Source organism: Sus scrofa, chromosome 15 (genome assembly GCF_000003025.6).
Source record: "Sus scrofa isolate TJ Tabasco breed Duroc chromosome 15, Sscrofa11.1, whole genome shotgun sequence".
In the NCBI taxonomy this organism is placed as follows: Eukaryota; Metazoa; Chordata; class Mammalia; order Artiodactyla; family Suidae; genus Sus; species Sus scrofa.
The window spans coordinates 42,552,394-42,576,455 of record NC_010457.5 but is presented as its reverse complement, the minus strand read 5'-3'; the positions used below and the strand labels follow the sequence as shown (position 1 = coordinate 42,576,455).

General features: G+C 36.8%; 1 protein-coding gene across 12 annotated transcripts in view; it reads right to left on the bottom strand.

Annotated features, from left to right (window-relative positions):
* The window catches only part of TENM3 (teneurin transmembrane protein 3), a 2,583,558-nt gene that overhangs the window by 1,825,292 nt on the left and 734,204 nt on the right, over positions 1-24,062 (bottom strand). For all 12 annotated transcript variants that reach the window (XM_021076354.1, XM_021076353.1, XM_021076364.1 and 9 more), the window contains exon 4: positions 4,763-4,817. The gene's annotated coding sequence lies outside the window, so the exon portion shown is untranslated. The remainder of the gene's footprint in view (positions 1-4,762; positions 4,818-24,062) is intronic.

The window sequence follows — 24,062 nt, the reverse complement described above, 5'->3', positions numbered from 1 at the left end:
AAGACTGAGGGGAGGCAGTAAGGGACAAATGAGTTTACTAAGTGGAAGTGAAGAGAAAGAGTAGCAGACAATCACTTAATTTAAGGGACTGGGTGTAAGCTGTTGCAGACCTGGACAGGTGGGACGGGTTTTGAATGCTAGGTGAAAGACAAAACTTTATTCTGCAGGTTCAGTGGATTCTCTAAAGGAATGCAAGGGGGGAAAAAAAGTGCTATGATAAAAATAATACCTTGGATTAATCTGCATGGGAAGAAGAAAAATACGTAGTCAAGGAGAACAATCATGAAGCTATTTTTGACAGAGGGGAACTGGAATTCATTTTAAAATATTAAAGTTGAATTAGGTTAAAAAATGCTTATAAATTGTAATACAGTGAGAGAGTGAAGTTTGTTCTAAAGGATGATTTGATTATATATATACACAAAAAACATATGTGTGTATATATATACACATACATATAAATTAGCTTTTAGTGATAATTTTTATATATAAACTAATGTATATTTGTACATATAATCACATATACACATATATACACACACATAAACATATACATATATTGGTTTACAGTGTTAGACAACCACATACAAATAGTTTGTAGTCAGTAAATAATTTCGGGGGGGATTGTGTAAAAAATAGTCCAGGGCTGATGTTACAGACTAACTCAACTATTCACACTATACACTGCTTCTTTCCTACACTGTTTCCAACTAGTCCCCCCCAATATCTAATCTGAAAATAATGGTAAAAGAAGATCAAAAATCTGTTTATAATGAATATGCCACCAGGTGCGAAACATCCTTTAACCCACAAACCACATGTAATGAACTCAGGTTGTGTGCAATTCGAATAGAGCAAATTTACTTTCCCCGTAAGTTCAAAGTGTATTTCCCTCAGAAATAAGATATGCCATCATTTGGCAAGACTATTATTAAAGGCTGATATTTTGGGTTTTTCTGCCTCATCCTTTTTAAGGGGTCAGGAGTAGTGAACTATATTTTACATAGCGAGCCCTGGAAATTGCACTCTAATAAGATTCTGTTATTCTGCATGTTAGAACATGCATGTTAGTTCTCTTTAGTGAGAACTAACATCAATGAGTTTTATTAATGAATTTAAAAATGGAAATTGAGATTCTGAAAAAGCGTTAAGAAAATATGTTGAAAATATTGTCTTGTTCTCCAGTGTCCCCTTTGATTTGTTACCAGGGGCTTTTTTTTTTTTTTGTCAGTTCTCTAAGAGCCTGGTAGCTTCTAGTTATGCCCTATACTGATGGAGAATAAAAATCCTTGAATTATAAATGAGTGAATTTAAAATTTTCTCATTCTATTAAAATTCAGATGTTATTCACCAAACTAATGGATTATGGAATAAGAATATAATTAAATCTCTCTCTAAGAGTTTTAGAAAGGTAAACATGATAAAATACATTTAATTATGTATTTACTTTGGGATTCAAAAGCCACATTCTTTTATGAGTGCTCTGAAAATCTAGCACTGCATTGTTCAGTATGACTTTTGGCAATTCACGTGCCATTCAAGAGAGGAGCTGTTCACCACATTTGGCTAGTGAGCAGATGAAATATAGTGAATGCCACTGAGGAAATAAATTTGAAATCTTAATTAATTTTATTAGTCACGTGAGGCTAGTGGTTATTCTATTGGACAGAATACGGAAAACAGAACAAATAGTCATAACAATTAGAGCCAAGTGGTTCTACCTGGGTTCTGAACTCAACTCCATAAAGACTCCTAGTACCTTCTAGAGAATGAAGAAGAGACTAATGTCCTAAATTGAACTCAATCTCTCAGCTCTTACAACTGTTTTAAAATTAGCTTCTCTTCTCCCTCAACCCAATCCAACTGACAAGAGCCTTCTGATCTATAATCATCCTATAGGTTCTCTTCTTCAAACAGGACAGATAACCACAAGTAAACAATCTGGTCTCGGGAGTTCCTGTCGTGGCGCAGTGGTTAACGAATCCGACTAGGAACCATGAGGTTGCGGGTTCGGTCCCTGCCCTTGCTCAGTGGGTTAACGATCCGGCGTTGCCGTGAGCTGTGGTTAGGTTGCAGATGCGGCTCGGATCCCGCGTTGCTGTGGCTCTGGCGTAGGTCGGTGGCTACAGCTCCGATTCAACCCCTAGCCTGGGAACCTCCACATGCCGCAGGAGCGGCCCAAGAAATAGCAACAACAACAAAAGACAAAAAAAAAAAAAAAAAAAAAATCTGGTCTCCATTGTTCAGTCCTAGAGTCTTTTAAGGCTATGCTCTATCAGCAAAACCACTGTCTGATAAGCCTGTCATCACGTGTTTCTTGGAACTACTGACATAATTTGCTAACAGTTTTCCTGTCTCCATTTCTGCTGCTCCTTCTCCATCCTCCCAGTCCTTCTTCAAAATTGCTGCTCTATCAGTCTTTCCAAAATGGAACTCCAACATTCCTTACAATTATAAAATCCACCAGGTCTCCCTTAGCGCCTCAGCACAGTCACAGATGTAATATTATGCTCTATTTCTCTAATTTCCTGCCACTCCACAGCTTTTATCCTGTGCTCCCTAAGCAGGTTATATTCTCATGTCACCTTGTTCTTGCTACGGACTGCATATGTATCCTTCCCTTCCCATGGAGCCTGGAGTGATTTTTATAGCTTCTTGTCCTAATCCTCACCCCTTGCCTCTACCCACACCCCCACACCCTCACTTTGGAAAATACATACACTCAAGAATACTACTTCAGTTACACACACCTACTGAGGTTCAATAAAAAGCTTCAGAAAGTATTAATTACCTTTAGCCCTCCAGAGTGACCTAGGTATGCACTTTTCTACTTCCCATGATTCAATCACACCCCCCACCATGTTGTATTGAAGTTACTTTTAAATGTTGAGATTTTCTCTAACATCCTGTGGGGAACTAGAAGACAGGAACTTAGTCTTTCCATCCTCTATCCCCAGTGTCTGAGATCACACACCTCACAACACAAAACATGTTAAATATATAAATAAATGACAGAAGAACAGATTGAAATTGCAGATTTAAAGTAAAAAATTAGAATGATCCAAAAATAAAAATAATTCTGTGTATTCAAAGCTTCCTCTTTAGGAAATCAAAGAAAACATTATCTTGCTGATATGTGTGTATGCATGCATATTTATATAAATATATATATCTATACATCCATATTTGTTTTAAATTATTTCTAGAACGTATACAAGCCTAATTTAAAGAAAAAAACAACAACAACTAGAAATGACTTTCAAGGAAAAGAGTTTTTAATCTAAATAGGTTGTAACATTATTTGTAAAATATGCAGCCCTGCTACTGATGACTTCCATTTAATTATAAGGAAAGGGACACTTTCACACTTCTAATTCATGAAGGAATTTTCTTTGTTGTTTCTGCTCTTTTTTATCCAGAATAAGACAGAGAAATAGTTTGAGTTATTTTGTGAATGATTTTCAGTCATCACAAAGCAAGTACCAGTAACACTTTCTAAAGATCAATGTAGTTTATTCACCAAAGCCTTTATCTACAACTCTACTAATAAACAAGTGAAATTGGAATCTCCAAAATAGAAAATAATTTATTTTACAGTGCAGCATATCTCTGAATCAGCCTTGCAGGAATTTTATAAGTATAATCATTATCTACTCTATAAAATAACATTTCATGTCTTGTACTCAAGGAAGACCCGTAATTGCCCAAGGAGCATACATCAACAGAGGTGTTGCCAAACAGCTCAATGGTAAGTGAGGAAGATGCCGTGGAAATGGGATCAGTGAGGAAGAGAAGCCAAGAAATGGTGCAGGTCACAAAACACACTAGAGATTCATCTAAGCAGAAAGATACCAGGACTTGAACTATTTAGAAAATCAAAAATTCAAAATCTGGAGTGCATTTTTTTCTCTGGAAGTTTCAGTGAGATGGATACCTCTGGCAGTGAATGACGTCTTCTCCTTACAAATAAAGTTTCCATTTAAAACCTCGTATCTTAAATTACTTTAATTCCTGGATGAGCACAGAGCCTGCAGCAAGCTGATATTTCCCTATTCAATTTGGAATAGAGATAATTCCCAAGTAATTACATTAATGTAAAGGAAGGCACAAGATAACCGAGGCTGGCAGGTAAAACAAAAGCTACTTATGCTTGCATTTGAAATAAACGCATATATTTAAACCATTATGAAAAACATTATGCAGAAGAACTGAGAAGTTGCTCCATTTTGCATTTACTATTTACTCTAACCAGAAGAAATAGGTCCCTCTCTTACCTTTCGTGAGATGAATATAAGAGTTAATGACCCACATATGTATGAAAGCAATTTAAAATGCATCATTACAAGAGATGAATGTGATTTGCTCCAAAAGAAGTTATTAATGCAAAATAAATGTCCCACAATCCAAAAATTAAGAATCAATTGTCAAATAAAACAGACTCTGCAAATCAGCTCATCAGTGATAATCAATGTCATAAATGCATAAGGGAAATTTCCATAGCAAGACTGACATAAACACACTGGACAAAATAAAGACTTGGCTATGGGTCTAGATTTCTTCATTATTAAAATGACTTAGCATTAATCTATTAAAACTCTATGGAAAATATCATTAGAGTGAATACAGGTTATCACAATTGCAAAATGATAGGGTAAATTTAAATAATCGTATTAACTTTTCTCATGCATTTAAGCATAATGGAGTTCCAAACATTAAGATGTTGTAGTTTTTAAAAAGTCATTGCATATACATAAGCACTTACTGTTATTTCCTTGCAGCAAAAATCTATATCCACCAAAAACGCTTGAAGTTATTGCCTGTTAAAAAGTCACAAAAACAGGAATAGGTTAATTTAAAATACAATAAAGTCTAAATTGCAATAGCTAATAAGATTCTTTTATATTCATAAGAAAGAAATATTGTAACTATAACCTCTTGGTTTTGGTTTATTTTCATGAATTAAAAACTAAAAAAGACAAGTCAAAATTATTTCTCAATGCACGCCCTAAGTTAAAAATACTACTGACGGAGTTCCCATGGTGGCTCAGTGGTTAACCAATCTGACTAGGAACCACGAGGTTGCAGGTTCTATCCCTGGACCTGCTCAGTGGGTTAAGGATCCGGCACTGCCATGAGCTGTGGTGTAGGTCACAGACGCAGCTCAGATCCTGCATTGCTGTGGCTCTGGCATAGGTCAGTGGCTACAGCTCCAGTTAGACCCCTAGCCTGGGAACCTCCATATGCTGCGAGTGTGGCCCTAGAAAGGACAAAATATATATATATACACACATATATATATATATATATATATATGTATATATACACATGTATATATACATATGTGTGTGTGTGTGTGTGTGTGTGTATATATATATATATATATACCAAAAAAAGGAAAAGAAAATTTCAATTAGAGAAAAATAAAAAATCCTAGCTGGAGTAAAGAATGTATTCTTATCCTTCACTGTCCCTTAGTGTTTCCAGGTAATTTGATCTATGGTTTACAAAGAATGAATAAAGAATAGTCAGTTACACACTGATTAAGAGACTTTAGCTTTAATGTTTATCCAGAATTCTCCTTAATTGAACAAATCTTTCTTAATCCTTCAAACAAATTTAAAAATAACATCGGAAAAGATCTAATCAAATTAGAGACACTACTTGTGAAAAATTAGGGATTATATAAAGGCAATAAACAGGTTAAGAATATTATTTTACTCAATATTTGATCAATTTACTGAAGAAAAAGATAAAACAAATCATTTATCATACACTTGATGTTGAATAATATCTGAATATTCAACCTGAAAGAGAGAACTTAAGTAATTATCTAAATCACCCAGGCCAAAAGACCAATTTACAAAAATTACTCAGTTCACTGGGGCAAATATTATTGCAGAAGTCTTCTCCTTGAATTATTTCTTAAAGCTAATTCTACTTTTCATGGTTGGATGTTACCAAACACAGAAAGGAACATAACATGGTTTGAATTAGACATACATAATCACAAATAAAATCATCTAAAAGTATATTTTTGAAAAAGAATTGTTTAAAAAGATAATTTTACTTCTCAGAAAATACTTAAAATACATTGTCTATTGAAACTTGATTTGGACTTTATCATTTCATTTTAATTATGTATTTCCATTCTAACTATTTATCCATTCTAATTTATTTTCCTTTTCCTGCTGCTGTTAAGAATACAAGGCAACTTTCAAAGTCTTTTTCCCACATATACTCAGCGTTAGTTTTAAAAGCTCTATCTTGCCAAAATATTGTCTGCTTTCTACGGTACAAGAAGTAACATTTAATACAAAATTGGAAATGTTATTTTGCTTAATAAGTTTTTTCCCAATTAATCAAAATCTGCTGACACAATGTAACAGACATTCTTTACATATTTCTCTATTATGCTGAGATTTAAAGAAATAAGTAAATAACAACAACAAAAAAAAAAACCTCTTGGATTTGGAAAAAATAGTGGGTTTTTTTTTTGAAGAAAAAAATATCAAAATTTCTATAGTAAACTAGAAATAGCCTTCCATTGTATAGGCATTTTTTTTTCTTTTATAGCCACATCAATGGTATATGGAAGTTTCCAGGCTAGGGATTGAATCAGAGGTGCAGCTGCCAGCCTATGCAACAGCCACAGAAGTGTCAGATCCCAGCCATGTGTGCTACCTACACCACAGTTTGCAGCAATGCAATATCCTTAACCCACTGAGAGAGGCCCAGGGTTGAACCTGCATCCTCATGGATACCAGTCAGGTTCAAAACCTGCTGAGCCACAGTGGGAACTCCCACATAGGGAAACATTTTTAAAGATTTTAGAGAAATAAGAGTTATTTCCTCAAGAAAGATACAAAGATAAACAAGAAATTATTCATTATCAAACCTCTTATTCAAAAAGCCAACAGTTAAATTGAGGTTAAACTTAGAAAACTTGAATACAAATAATTAAAAATTCATCAACTCCTGCTCCTTAATGTTTTTGCTACCAAGTGTTAGCACATTGACATCATGTCCTGTAAATTTGAAACTCTATTTCTATTAATGTAAGAAATATATTTTAAATGTACTGGTATAAATTCATTTTTATTGTGAATTGTGTATCTTTTAATAAATATAAATACAATATAATTTTTATTTCATGTAATTATAAAACTGTATCTAGTCAAAACATCTTTATGACTAAAAGCAATATTTTTTTTTTTTTTTTGGTCTTTTTAGGGCCACACCCACAGCATATGGAGGTTCTCAGGCTAGCAGCTGAATCAAAGCTATAGCCATCGGGCTAGGCCAGAGCCACAGCAATGCCAGATCCAAACTGTGTCTGCAACCTACACCATAGCTCATGGCAATGCCAGATCCTTAACCCACTGAGAGAGGCCAGGGATCAAACCTGCATCCTCAGGGATGCTAGTCAGATTCATTTCCACCAAGCCAGAAAGGGAACTCCGCAACATTTCTTTCTATAAAATTTTTCTAGCCATAGAAATTATTGAGATATACAATCTGGGGGTAAGACCAGAGACACCATTTGAGATAAATTTTTAGTTTCCTTGTTTCACCATTTGGTTCTATCTTTACCCTTTCACACTATTTTTTTTTTTTAAATCATCCCACTCAAGAGAAATACCCCAATGCCATTACATGCTTTGCTCCTGTTGAGGTGGCAGAAGATAATAAATCTTGCTAGAGTTATTGGGAGAATAGTGGCTACCACTAAATAGGAGGAAATTGGTTGTTCCTGATTTTGGGAGCAAGACTGCACTTCCTGTTTGAAGGAAGATTAATAGTGATATAAAACATCTACGGCGAATTTTTTTCAACATCCACACACTTTTTTTTTCTTCCCTCACTGTGGTTGCTTTCCTTTTGTCAAATGCCCTACCCTGATCTACTCCAGCTGATAGCACTGTGGGATCTATCACTGTAGAGATATTTATGTTGTGGAAATCCTTCTTTAAATGAAATTTTATTTGTAAACTGGAAGTTGGAATGGGAGCCACCAGGCCCTTTCCACTTTCTGTGTTCCTTCCCACTTCAGCTCAGAAGCCACCTCTGTGAAACCTCTAAGTTTTCAGGGAGCAAAGACTGAAATTCCCTTCTCCATTTCTATATTCTTTCATTTCAAAAAACAGTGGGAGAAGAGAGATGGGAAGCTGTTTGGGGGGAAAGAAAAGGGAAATGGAAGATTAGCAACAATGCAAAGGATTTGACTAAGAATAAAGGAATCAGAAAAAGACAATGTTTCAGGTAAGTTTGCAATGTATGTGTCGAAGTTTTAGGGAACTCGATGGCAAACGCAGACCTAACACAAAGGTACTACAAAGAAAAATGCTATAAATAAATGGAGCTTTATAGACAACTTGTATATCTTCTTTCTCCCAAATATTTTACATAGCTTTTGCTTCCTCATTTTTAAAAGTTTTATTGAAGTATAGTTGATTTGCATTATTTTTCCTGTCTTTTAAACCTCTGATTTTCTGATATTTCCAGTAATTTACATCATGATTGACAGGATTCAATCCAAGACAGATTTTAATGTAGTTACCTTCCCAAGATAAATATAAAATACTGGCTCAGGAGTTCCCGTCGTAGCTCAGCAGAAATGATCTGACTAGAATCCATGAGGATGCAGGTTCAATCCCTGGCCTTCCTCAGTGGGTTAAGGATCCGGCGTTGCCATAAGCTGTGGTGTAGCTCCCAGATGTGGCTCAGATCCTGCATTGCTGTTGCTGTGGTGTAGGCCAGCAGCTACAGGTCCAATTAGATCTCTAGTCTGGGAACTTCCATATGTCACTGGTGCTGCCCTAAAAAGGCAAAATGAAATGAAATAAAATAAAATACTGGCTCAATACCTGAGCAATCAAAGATATCTAGTCATCCTTTTATTATACTAATTGCCTTAAAATTCTACCTCATTTTAAATTACAGAGGTAAACAGTATAAAAATTGATCCAGAAAATAGGGCTGTGTTCCCTAAAGTGTAACTGCAATCCCAGACACCCTGTTGGGATGCTCTTCTTTATTAAACCAACTAACATCTAATTACTTTTAGGAGGAAGAAAAAAACAAGGAAGAAAAAAATAACCCTCAGGTTCATGTAGCTGCTCTAGGATTCATACTCAAACACCTGGAGAGTATGACTTTTGGCTTACTCTGATGTTAATTTTTTCCTTTATAGTGTTTGGAAGCTTAGCACCAAAGCCTGGTCTCCAACTTGCCAAAAGGCATGCTGGTTTCTTGGTATGGTTTTCTAGCTCTTTTGCTATTAGTGCATGATTTGACAATATGCTGCCACGGTAACAGAATTCATTAAGGGCTTTCAGTTTTGTTCTGCCAATGAAGATTTCCGCCTGCATGTAGTGCTGGTCTCTGAAGGTTGATCCCTAATACTTGTCTTATAAAGTCTTGTCATCTCATAGCATGACTGATGCTACCAAATAATCCATAATGAGCCAGGTTCTCCCAGTATGAGCTCCTCCCTGAGGTTAAGTCAGACCCTACTGGAAACAACATTAACTTCCTCCTCATCAAACTTGGGCGCTTAAAATAGACTGTAGGAAAGTAGATACACTGCACAATTCCATCTTGCATCACTGGGGTTGTGGAATGGATTAGGAATGTAATCCTTAAAGCCCATTCTTTACAATATCCCATTATGGGGGGCGGGGGGAATCCTATTCTGACAATTGTCTTTGTATAGTCATTTTCAAAAGTAAGGTTTGCTCAAAATAACCATGTGGTTTTTACAGTAAAGGAAAAAAAAAAGTCAATGCTTTTAAACACAATTTACCCATATGATTTCAGTAAAACAGTTAACAAACCTGTTTTCACCTATATTTTAATACCACAGAATTGCATTTTGACCACTTTTCCTACTTTTTACTACTGGATTGTTCATGAATCTTGTATGTGTGTGTGGTGGGGGGTGCAATAATAGTAAGAGCTTAAAAAATTCCATGAAAACCTTTTACGCTAATGAAGCCAAAGTTATTGGGCCAGTCCCCCTAGGATGAGTTGCTTCGAAAATGAAGAACCAAACTAGCCCCACATTCTTTCCTTATATGTGTGTGAGCAGTACTAGGGAGGGGATGAGAATGAATCAGGGGAGCCCAGTAAGTACACAGAAAAATAAATCAAAGTTCATTACTGGATTAAGAGAGAAAGTAAGTACCACCTTTATTTAAGGCAGTAATTCTTTTTTAAAAATTAAAAAAAAAATAACTTCCATTTTTAGGACCACATCTGCAGCATATGAAAACTGTAAGGCAAGGGGTCAAATCAGAGTTGCAGCTGCTGGCCTACGCCACAGCCACACCAGAACCAAACTTCATCTGTAAGCTATACCACAGCTTGCAGCTACACCAGATTCTTAACCCAATGAGCAAAGCCAGGGATTGAACCCGCATCCTCATGGAGATTAGATGTATTCATAACCTGCTGAGAAGCAATGGAAAATCCTAAGGCAGTAATTCTCAATCAGGGAAATTTCACCCCTCAGAGGACAATGAGCAACATCTGGTCACATTTTTAGTTGTCACAACTTAAGTGGGAGGCTGTTGCTACTGTGATCAAGTGAATAGAGATCAGAGATGCTGCAAAATATGCTACACTACACGGAACAGCCCTTCCAGCAACCCTCTCCCACATTTCACATACAGAATGATCTGTTCCAAAATGGCAACTGTTTTACAGAATTCCCAGAGTTACAGCTGTGGATCAGCAGCTTAAAAACACACAGAGTCAGTGTGAGGAGGCAGGTTCAATCCCTGACCATGGTCACCAAGTTAATGATCTGGCCTTGCTGTGGCTGTGGCACAGGCCAGGAGATGCAGCTGTGATTCCACTCCTATATACCCCAGGTGTCATAGTAAAAAGAAAGGAAAATGTAAAAAAAAAAAAAAAAAAAAAAAAAAAAAAAGGAAAGAAAGAAACTGCAATTACCGATTTAGGAAATGCTTGGGAGCAAGCCTCCATACCGACATCAGCCACAGGGAGGCAGACACCAGAAGTAAGAGAGGCTACAACTCTATTATCTGTAAAAAGGTCACCACACCAAAAACCTATAAAATGAAAAGACAGAGAACTATAACTCAGATGAGGGAGAAAGAAAAAACCCCAGAAAATCATCTAGGTGATGAGGCGATTCTTAGCCTCCAGGAAAAAGACTTTAGATTGTGGATGCTGAAGATGATGCAAGACATTGGAAATAAACTAGAGGCAAAAATGGATACCTTAGAGGAAACACTGACCAAAGAGATACAAGATATAACACTTAAACAAGAAGAGATGCAAAATACAATAACTGAAATAAAAAATTCACTAGAAGCAGCTACAGCAGAATACAGGAGGCAAAAGAATGAATAAGCAAGAAGGAGGACAGATTAGTGGAAATTACGGATGTGGAACAGAAAAGAGAACAAATATTGAAAAGAAATGAAGAGAGTCTCAGAGAACTCTGGGACAACGTTAAACACACCAATATCCGTATTATAGGGGTGCCAGAAGGAGAAGAGAGAGATAAGGGGACAGAAAAAATATTCCAAGAGATAATAGCCAAAAACTTCCCTAACATGGGAAAGGAACCACTCACCCAAATCCAGGAAGGAGGAATACACTGAGACAAATATTAATCAAACTGACCAAAATAAAAGACAAGGAGAAAATCTTGAAAGCAGCTAGAGAAAATAAACAAATAATATACAAGGGAACGCCAATAGGGTTATTGGCAGATTTTTCAACAGAAACTCTGCAGGCCAGAAGGGAGTGGCATGATATACTTAACACGATGAAAGGAGAAAACCTCCAACCAAGATTACTCTACCCAGCAAGGCTCTCATTCAGATTTGAAGGAGAAATCAAAACCTTCACAGATAAGCAAAAGCTGAGAGAATTCAGCAACACCAAACCAGCCTTACAACAAATACTAAAGGAACTTCTCTAGGCAGAAAAGAACAAGAGAAGAAGGAAAGAAAAAAGAGCAACCGAAACAAATCCAAAGCAATTAATAAAATGGCAGTAAGAACATACATATCAATAATTACCTTATCTGTTAATAGACTAAGCACCCCAACCAAAAGACATAAACTGGCTGAATGGATACAAAAACAAGAACCATATATATGCTATCTTCAAGAGACCCATTTCACTTCATACAAATTGAAAGTGAGAGGATGGAATAAAATATTTCATGCAAACACAGATCAAAAGAAAGCTGGAGTAGCAATACTCATAACAGACAAAATAGACTTTAAAATTAAGAATATTTTAAGGGACAAGGAAGGACATTACATAATGATCAAAGGATCAATCCAAGAAGAAGACATAACAATTTTAAATATCACCACAACTTATAAGGCAGCTGTTCACAACCTTAAAAGGACACATCGACAAAAACACAATTATACTGGGGGACTTCAACACCCCACTTACAGCAATGGACAGATCAACCAGACAGAAAATCAATAAGGAAACATAGGCCCTGAATTAAGCATTAGACCAGATGGACTTAATAGATATTTATAGGACATTCCATCCAAAAGCAACAGAATACACATTCTTCTCAAGTGCACATGGAACATTCTCTAAGATGGATTACATCCTGGGCTACAAACCCAGCCTCAGTAACTTTAAGAAAATTGAAATCATATCAAGCATATTTTGCTACCACAATGCTATATGACTAGAAATCAACAACAAGAAAAAATCTGCAAAAAAACACAAACACGTGGAGACTGAACAACATGATACTAAACAAACAATGAATCACTGAAGAAATCAAAGAGGAAATTAAAAAATACCTAGAAGCAAATGACAGCAAAGATACGACGCTCCAAAACCTATGGGATGCAGCAAAAGCCATTCTAGGAGGAAAGTTTACAGCAATACAAGCCCACCTCAGGAAACAAGAAAAAGCTCACATAAACAAGCTAACTTTACATCTAAAGCAGCTCCAGAGAGAAGAACAGACAAGACCTAAGGATAGTAGAAGGAAAGAAATCATAAAGATCAGAGCAGAAATCAACGAAATAGAAACAAAGAAAACCATAGAAAAGATCAATGAAACAAAAAGCTGGTTCTTTGAAAAGATCAACAAAATTGATAAACCCCTAGCCAGACTTATCAAGCAAAAAAGAGAGAGGACTCAAATCAATAACATTAGAAATGAAAAAGGAGAAGGAACAACGGACATCACAGAAATACAAAGGATCATAAGAGACTATTATATGCAACTAGATGCCAATAAAATGGAGAACCTAGAAGAAATGGACAAATTCTTAGAAAGGTACCATCTTCCAAGACTAAACAAAGATGAAATAGAAAAGATGAATGGACCAATCACAAGAACTGAAATTGAAACTGTGTTTAAAAAACTTCCAACAAACAAAAGTCCAGGACCAGATGGCTTCACAGGCAAATACTATCAAACATTTAGAGAAGAGGTAACACCTATCCTTCTGGAACTATTCCAAAAAATTGCAGAGGAAGGGACACTCCCAAACTCATTCTATGAGGCCACCATCACCCACATTTCAAAACCAGACAAAGATATCACAAAAAAAGAAAACCACAGGCCAATATCACTGGTGAACATCAATGCAAAAATCCTCAACAAGATACTAGCATACCAAATCCAACAGTACATCAAATGGATTCTACATCATGATCAAGTGGGATTTATCCCAGGGATGCAAGGATTCTTCAATATCCGCAAATCCACCAGTGTGATACACCACATTAACAAACTGAAGAATAAAAACCATATGATCGTATCAATAGAGGTGGAAAAAGCCTTTGATAAAATCCAACACCCATTTCTGATAAAAACCCTTCAGAAAGTGGGCATAGCAGGAACCTACCTCAGCATGATAAAGGCCGTCTATGACAAAAGCACAGGGAACAACACTGTCAATGGTGAAAAGCTGAAAGAATTCCCACTGAGATCAGGAACAAGACAAGGATGTCTGCTCTCAACATAGTTCTGGGAGTCCTAGACACACCAATCAGAGAAGTAAAAGAAATAAAAGGAATCGAAATTGGAAAGGAAGAAGTAAAACTATCACTATTTGAAGATGACATGATACTATACCTAGGGAATCCTAAAGACTCTACCAGAAAACTGGTAGAGCTCATCCATGAATTTGGCAAAGTTGCAGGATACAAAATTAATACACACAACTTGATGGCATTTCTATATACCAACAATAAAAGATCAGAAAGAGAAATTAAGGAAGCTATCCCATTTACCATCGCATCCAAAAGAAAAAAATACCTAGGAGTAAACCTACCTAAAGAGACAAAAGACCTGTACGCTGAAAACTATAAGACACTGATGAAAGAAATCAAAGAGGACACAAATAGATGGAAAGACATACCATGCTCGTGGATTGGAAGAGTTAATATTATCAAAATGACTATACTACCCAAGGCAATCCACAGATCCAACGCAATCCCTATCAAATTACCAAGGATATTTTTCACAGAACTCAAATAAAATATTTTAAAGTTTGGTTGGAAGCACAAAAGACCCAGAAGAGCCAAAGACATCTTGAAAATGAAAAATGGAGCTGGAGGAATCAGGCACCCAGAATTCAGACTATACTACAAAGCAACAGTCATCAAAACCATATGGTACTGGCACCAAGACAGACATACGGATCAGTGGAATGTCCAGAATTAAACCCACACACCTACAGCCAACTCATCTATGACAAAGGAGGCAAGAATATACATTGGAGAAAAGACCGCTTGTTCAATAAGTGGTGCTGGGAAAACTGGACAGCCACATGGAAAAGGAGGAAATTAGAACACTCCCTAACACCAGACACAAGAATAAACTCCAAATGGATTCAAGACCTTCATAGAAGACCAGACACTATAAAACTCTTAGAGGAAAACATAGGCCAAACACTCTCTGACATAAATGACAGCAACATCTTCTCACATCCACCTCTTAGAGTACTGACAATAAAAACAAAAATAAACAAATGGGACCTAATCAGACTTCTAAGTTTCTGCTCAGCAAAGGAACCCCGAAACAACGCAAAAAGACAACCCACAGAATGGGAGAAAATCTTTGCAAGTGAATCAACTGACAAGGGATTCATCTCCAAAAGGTATAAACACCTTCTATAGCTCCATACCTAAAAAACAAACGACCCCATCCAAAAATGGGCAGAAGATCTAAACAGGCAGTTCTCCTAAGAAGACATACAGATGGCCAAAAAACACATGAAAAGATGTTCCACATCATTCATCATTAGAGAAATGCAAATCAAAACCACTCTGAGGGACCACCTTACACCAGCCAGAATGGCCATCAGCCAAAAGTCTACAAACTAGAAGTGCTGGAGAGGGTGTGGAGAAAAAGGAACCCTGTTACACTCTTGGTGGGATTGTAAATTGGCACAACCACTGTGGAAAACAGTATGGAGAGCCTCAGAAAACTAAAACTAGAACTACCATTTGATCCAGTAATCCCACTCCTAGGCATCTATCCAGAGAAAACCATGACTCGCAAAGACACATGTACCCCAATGTTCATTGCAACACTATTTTCACTAGCTAAGACATGGAAACAACCTAAATGTCCATCGACAGAGGAGTGGATCAAGAAGAGGTGGTACATATACACAATGGAATATTACTCAGCCATTAAACGGAACAAAATACCAGCATTTTTAGCAACATGGACGGACCTAGAAATTATGCTAAGTGAAGTCAGTCAGACATGAGACACCAACATCAAATGCTTTCACTGACATGTGGAATCTAAAAAAAGGACAGACTGAACTTCTTTGAAGAACAGATACTGACTCTCAGACATTGAAAAACTTATGGTCTCCAAAGGAGACAGTTTGGCGGATTGGGGGATGTGCTTGGGCTGTGGGATGGAAGTCCTGTGAAATTAGATTGTTATGATCATTATACAACTACAGATGTGATAAATTTATTTGAGTAATAAAAAAATTATAAGTTAAAAAAAAAAGTCACACAAGGAAATGCTTGGAAAGAAGGGGAGGGTCAAGTCTTTTTTCCCTTCAGTTCAATTAAAGTAGCTTATAGGAGAGGTGAATCTGCTGCTGCTCTCCTCCAGTAGGTGGGAAAAGGGGAGCCCCAACACCAGCAATATGTTTTGCATCTGCGTGTTTGAGCATCACACAGAAAGAGCAAATGGCAAATAAAGGGCCCACCGGCCTGCAAGCCTCACTGGCCTCTGAAACTTGAACCAAACCATGCGGAGTAAACAGTCTGTGATACCTAGAAATTCTTGAGCTGGTCTTAAAGAACAACAGATAAGGGAACAGCTTGTTGAAACCCCTTTACTTATAAACCAGCTTCATTGATAAAACTCACTTTAAGGTTTGGGTGTTTTTTTTTTTTCTTTCTGATTTGCTTTATTTAATTGCATAACTTCCCAGGTTCCCAGCTTCGTGCAATCCCCTGTTTTACAGAAACGTAGAGTTAGTGCCTACCCAATGCAAGCTGACTAAGGCCAGCTGGGATGATGGACCCTAACATTGAGCCTACGAAGATGTTTCCCGACAGGCCTGCTGATGTCAGAGGACCCAAAACCTGCCCCCAGCAGTCAGGAAAAGCTCCCAGCGTTATGGATATGCAGAAGCACAGAACAAAAATGCACCTGCGCAAAATGCCGGTTACCACCCCCCTTTCCAGCCTCCAGTCACCTCTCCCCATGCCTTAGACCACCTGGCTTATCCCATAAACGTCCTAACTGCTTGCCTTCAGGAAGCGGAACTGAGACGGGGTCTTCTCTCAGTTAAACCTCCGAATCACAGCATTGAGCAGTCAGGCAAATGGCCCTGGTTCACTAATGGTTCTATGTGCTTTTTTTTTTTTTTTTTTTGTCCCATCCCTTCTCAACCTCTTCTCCCCCCACCTTTTTTTTCTTTCTTTTTAGGGCCTCACATGTGGCATATGGAAGTTCCCAGGCTATGGCTCCAATGGAAACTGCAGCTGTCGGCCTACATCACAGCCACAGCAGTGATCTGAGCAGCATCTGCGGCCTACATCACAGCTAATGGCAATGCCAGATCCTCTAACCCACTGAGCGAGGCCTAGGATGGAACCCGCATCCTCATGGATCCTAGTCAGGTTCTTAACCCACTGAGCCACATGGGAAACTCCTCCTCTCTCCTTCAAATCACTACTTTTTGTTATGTTACCCTGTCACTTACGATTTCTGTTAATATTTTTATAAAGTATTAAGTTGTTTTAATATCCCTTTGTGGGATTCTTTGTTTTAATTTGTCAAGAGACAATTTTCTTCTATCCTTCTAGGACTTTCTGATCAGTTTAAGAATTAACTTGACATGAGATGGATGAACAGGAGAAAAATCACAGCAAAGTAACAGGCATGCACAAGACAGACCTAGGAAAACTAGTAATTGGTCACAATGGCTGGAAAAAACACACCTTAAAAATCATATTCAGCTAAATGCAAAGGAGGATGCTGAGGGTAGAGGCTTGAGACTTCAAAGGGGAGGAAGGCAGTTGACAAGAAGATAGAAAAGTAAATGCTTGGTAAATAAATGTTTGCTGAGCCAGGCAGAGACAATGGGATGCAGAGAGGAAGTTTAACAAATAGGCTTTGCAGGTTTCTCCCTGTCCACATGCCTAGTCCCTACTGTAGTTGTCTCTGGTGACAGCCCCCTTCCTGGAACAGGTCCTCCATCTACATCTTTAGGCAGTTAGGGGGGGAGCCAGAGGTTCTCCTGGAGTCTCTTGGGCCTTGACTGTTTTCAGCTGGAAATAATCCGCATGCTGAAGAGAAATTGTGGGGTGTTGCCGTGAGCTGTGGTGTAGGTCGCAGACTCATCTCAGATTCCGATTTGCTGTGGCTATGGCGTACACCGGCAGCAGCAGCTCCAATTCAACCCCTAGCCTGGAAACTTCCATATGTCACAGGTGAGACCCTAAAAAGACAAAAAAAAAAAAAAAAAAAAAAAATTTTTTTTTCAGCTGTTTGTGAGAGATTGTATGTGTTTTAAAATATATACGTAATTTAGTTGGTTCCTTCTCATCCAAAGGACCTAATTTTGGCCTTAGCACCATTATTGGAGCTGAAATCTCAGAGAATAGACTTCCTCCTGCCAAAAAAGAGATGAAATAATGTTTCACTCAGGGTAAGTAGTATTCATGGTTTACTTAGCACCACCGCTTCTCATTTATTTCTCCCTTTCTTCACCCCTCCCGTCTTTCTCTTTCTTCTTACCTTCAATCCTAATCCCCTCCACATTTACTGAATGCCTGCCCTATGCCAAATTGCTAAAGTGCAGAAATAAACAGGGCATGATCCCTATCCAGTAGACACAGAAAGCAGAAAGCAGGCTTACACAGATTTTTTTTTTTCCTGTAAGAATATTTTCAGAGCTGATAAATGGTTTTATGTGAGATCTTCTGTCTTTTAGATTATTTTGTTTTATACCACATTAATTCTTAGGTAATATATTTCTACTATATATGGAATATGGTAATTAGTATTTGAGGGAAAACAGAGTTTTACATTTTATATCATTTACAAATGATATCAGAAAGGCTGATAAAATAATATTTGCAGCAAGTATCTCACAATTTATGGAAGAAGAGAGGTCAGCTGAGAAAGACATCTTTGATCTAGAGGAGCTGGATGCAGATCTGGGTAAGACGCCCAGCTCTCATCAAATTATCATGAAAAGTCACAAGGGCAAATGTCTAGCCAAAAAGAACAAAGACACCAAGAATATCCTAAGTTATTTTAAATAAATGCTACTTCTATTCTTCGATTGTTTTAACTCGAGACATTATCTTTTTTTGAAAACTCTATCAAATAATATCCTTGAGTGCATCTAATGATAATCAGTAATGTTTCTCATCACTTCAACTTTTATTCTAATAACTAAACAATATTCCTCCACGTAAAGTAGAAATAAGTATTTGCTGCTTCTGCTTTTTCATAAAGTTATAAATAGTTAAGCATGTTGAAAACTCTAGAAATAAATCCTGAAAATTATATAAAGTATTATTGATTCATTGAAATCAACATATAATCTGTCATTAAAATTATTTTAACTGGAATAAAATAGTATGATAACTATTAGATTAATGTAATCTTAGTTTTTTAAATATTTCCTTTTATAATCTATGGATATTAAAAAGGGGATACTATAGGAATTAAAGAATGTGAAAAAATACATGAAACTATATGTCTAATTTTGACTATTCAAATTAAAAATAAAACTATATTATAATAGGAAGCAATAAGGATTTTGGAATGCACAGCTCATAATAATATAGGAACCACATTTCTCTCACATACCAAAAAAATACTGAAAAATGCAGTAGCTCATATTAATTTGCAGTAGATTTTTAAATAGAGATTGTTTTCCATTTAAAAAATCAATATAACTTTAAAGTATGAAATATTTAAAATAATAATAGTTCATATTCTGATGATATCAAAATAGTCACAATGATGTCTATATGGTGGAAGGTAACATGATGAAAGTAAGCAGCACATTTAAGTAAAATATATAAATATAATTAAATGTAAAATACTATGTTTTAATAATTTTGTTTTAGGTTGTAAGGAAACAGAAAAATGTCTTTTAATAGAAAATATATTTTAAAAACTCAATTCCTATTAATGCCTTTATATTAATGAAATAATTTTAGACTACCTAGAACTAAAACAGATAAAGCATCAATGGTTGATATTTTCCTTCCAGTAGTTGATACTGATATTGCTATTTGATGTCAATCATCATCAGTCAAAGAGGTAGGAAGGTAAGATACTAATTACATGGCCTCTGAAGTAAGATTCAGGGTTTGAATTCTTGTTCTGCTACTTCTTACCTTCACAAACTTAGACAGTATAACTCTATCACCCTCAATTTCCACACCATCAGAATTATTGAGATAAAACAATTCCCTATTCACAGGATTGTTGTGGGAATTAAATGAGAAAATGCAAGTGAAGTACTTACAACCTGTCACAGATTCAGCATTTGCTGAATGCCATTAGTGTTTTCACCAATATGTTTTTTAATTGACCAAAATGTTCCTTTAGAAACAAAACCTAAGAGCTGGCATTAATACATAAACAGAGAACATCATAGATTGGTCCCCCTGCATATGATATTAATAAGAACCCATGTCTTTTCTCAGACCATAAGCAAATCCAATTACACTTCCTGCTCAAACACATCACTTTTAAATTGAGAAAGGTTAGATTCCATGCTTTACAAGATAACAAGCTGCTGAAGGGCCAGCAGTTTTAGAATGCTCTGATTCTATGATAAACTCTCAGAGACAGGGTCCCTACTGGAAAGAAAAATAATTTTTAGAATATAATAGAAATAACTATGGGTGTCCAGTATTTGCTAGGCAGAGTGCTGGCTACATAACTAAGACTTAACATATTAAGTAGCTGCCATTAACTAACCAGAAACTATTTGGAATTGGTGCTAGGACACCCTAAATCTTTTCCAGGCATGAAATTACATTGTTTGTAATCATGTTTCCCCAATGAGACCTAGTGTATAATTTCAATAAACTGTTTAAAGAAAAGTTAAAGGATAATTTAATATTTTTTGTGGCACATAGATGGATTGAAATGAAAACAGTAACCAAAATGATACCAAAACATTTAAAAATAAGAATGCTTCTAAAGAAAGCTACATGCACTGTATATGGGAAATAAGCCCATGGTATGATGATCATACCAAAATCAAGTAAATAATTCTCCCAACCCAAACAGTTTGATTTAAAATTTAAAAAACAGGTGTTCCCACTGTAGCACAGTGGATTAAGAATTCAACTGCAGCAGCTCAGGTTGCTATGGAGGTACCAGTTCGATCCCCAGCTCTGCACGTTGGATTAAGGATCTGGCATTGCTGCCACTGCTGCGTAGATCACAGCCATGGTTTGGATTCAAGCCCTGGCCTGGGAACTTCCACATGCCGAGAGTGGTGCCATGAAAAAAAAAGTTTTAAAATTAGAAACGCAAAGGAAAATCATCTTCAATGTTCTATATAAATTCAGGAAAATGTGAATTATCCTGTGGAAGACATAAGGTCATCCATGAACCCTCTAATATCCTGTAAAATTGTAAGCAAAATTAATTAAAAACAAAGTAATGAGATGGTGTTAGAATGAAAGACTATGTCTGTCAGCATCCAATAATTCTACTTCATGTCCCTAATACCTGAGCCTGCATAGCTTCAAAATGCCAAGACAGCTCCGCTGAAGCCTCCCTTGGGGTTCTTCTGACTGCTGGTGAGACAGTTCTCAGTTCTGTTTCTTATGTGCTATGGCCAAGAGGACTGACATGTTATTAAGAATGTTCTCAATTGTGATCTCCATAGGTAATAACACTTTCCAAAGCCAGTGTAGCTGTTAAAGAAGGCCACCATACCTGCACCTAATGGAACACCTGCCATGATAGAGAACCACTACTTGGATATAAATATTGTGACATAAAACATTTTTGGGACATCTCCATGGATCCTAATGTTAGAAGTCACAAGAGTTTGTCTCAGGAATGTGAGGCAGGCTCATTGTGGCACAAGAGAGGATCCCTGGTCCATTTGGCTGTAGCATGCTTCTTCCTTTGACTCTACGGCATTATCTGTTTCTAACGAAACCAAATCTAAACTCCTCAGCTTGGGTCTTGACAATTTTTACCAATTCAAATCTGAATCTCTCCATTATCATCTCTAATCAATTCATGGACAGTGAGACAGAAGTGATAGAGGAAAAATAAAATGATCAATATATTTAATCTTCCTCGCTCTAGTCAGGAGCACCTTAAAAATAATCCAAAATAAAGGGCTGTTTTAAAAACTCAAGTAACTCTTACAGAAACTCTCACAGTAAGCTATGATAAAGTGGCTTTAAATTACAAAATCTGTTCATAATATCATACTTAATGTGCCATTCTTTAGTTTAAAATTCCTCTTGTCACTAAAAAGTCATATAACGTGAAAGACTATGATACAATGTAAAAAACAGAAATTAAGTCAGGCAGGGTAGTACAGGGAAAAGCAAAGATTCATGAGATCCAATCCAGGCTTGGCCACTTCACTGCTGTCAGGCCTTGGATGAACCCATTAACCCTACTGATGTTCAGATGCCTCCCTTGCAGAATGAATATTTATAACTACCTTTCTCTTTTGTTCTAAGATTAGACATAAAGTATGTAAACAAAACCCATGTTTCACCCCCCACCACATAAAAAGTGTTTAGCAATTGGTTCCAATGAGCAGTAATAGTGGCAGGAATCATTGTAAGAATAATTTAGCATAGTAGTGATTATTAGTAGCAAGAACTTTTAGAATCCCTCAATGGGAGAAAAAAGAAAAAACAAACCTGCAAATATAGGGGAAAGCAGAAAAGAGCAACAGTGACATAAATAGAATATAGGAGTGCTAATAAGGTGACAGATTACATAGAAGAGTTGATCACTGTGATGACACCTTATGTGTCAATGTGGCTGGGTTAAGATCCTCAGATATTTAGTCAAACACTATCTTGGATGTTTCTGTGAAAGTGTTGTTGTTGTTTTTTTAGGGCCACAGGTGCTGAGTAAGAAGTTTCCAGGCTAGGTGTCGAATCGGAGCTTGGTAAATCCAAAGTCTCCATGGCCTTGGAAGAACAAAGACCGGCTTTCCCTGACAAAGAAGAAATCCTGCCAGCAGATGGTCATCAGAATCAGTTGCAACTCTTACCTGTGTCTGCAGCCTGGTGGCCTAACCTGGAGACTTTGGATTTACCAAGCCTTAACAATCTCCTGGGCCAATTTCTTAAATCTCTCTCTCTGTCTCTGTCTCCCTCCATCTCTGTCTCTCTCTCCTTCTGTGTGTCTCTCTCTTTTCCTCCATCCTTCTCCCTCTCTCTTTCCCCACACCCAAATCCTGTTTCTCTGGTGAACCTTGACTAATATAGTCTTCAAGGACTAACTTGAACCCGGAAGAGTAATAACCATGATCTCCAATGTTGAAACCCATGGAACATTTTGTAAATGTAATACTGCAGTGTTGTATCTGATATCTAACTTAAAATATATAGCATTGGAAGTACTAGCCATAGCAATCAGACAAAAGAAATAAAAGGTATCCAAATTGGAAGAGAAGAGGTAAAATTGTCACTGTATGCAGATGACATGATACTATATAGAGAAACCTTTTAAAATTGCAGCCTGAAAAATCAAATACCTGGGAATAAACCTGACCAAGGATGTAAAAGATGTATATGCTGAGAACTATAAAACACTAATCAAGGAAATTAAAGAATATGTAAAGAAATGAAAAGCAATTCCATGTCCCTGGATTGGAAAAATTACTATTGTAAAAATGGCCATACTACCCAAATAAATCTACAGATTCAGTGCAATCCATATCAAATTACCCATGACATTTTTCACAGACCTAGAACAAACAATCCAAAAATTTATATGGAACCACAAAAGACCCAGATTGCCAAAGCAATCCTGAGTAACAAAACCAAGTAGGAGGCATAACTCTTCCAGACTTCAAGCAATATTACAAAGCCACGGTCATCAAGACAGTGTGGTACTGGTACCAAAACAGATAGACAGACCAATGGAACAGAATAGAGAACCCAGAAATAAATCCAGACACCTGTGGTCAATTAATCTTTGACAAAGGAGGCAAGAACATAAAATGGGAAAAAGACAGTCTTTTCAGCAAGCATTGCTGGGAAACCTGGACAGCTGCATGCAAATCAATGAAACTAGAACACACCTTCACACCATGCACAAAAATAAACTTGAAATGGCTGAAAGACTTAAATGCAAGACAAGACACCATCAAACTCTTAGAAGAGAACACAGGGAAAACATTCTGTTACATCAACCTTACAAATGTTTTCTCAGGTCAGTCTCCCAAAGCAACAGAAATAAAAGCAAAAATAAACAATGGGACCTAATCAAACTCACAAGGTTTTCATAGCAAAGGAAACCATTAAAAAAAAAAGACAACTGACAGAATGGGAGAAAATAGTTTCAAACAATGCAACTGATAAGAGCTTAATCT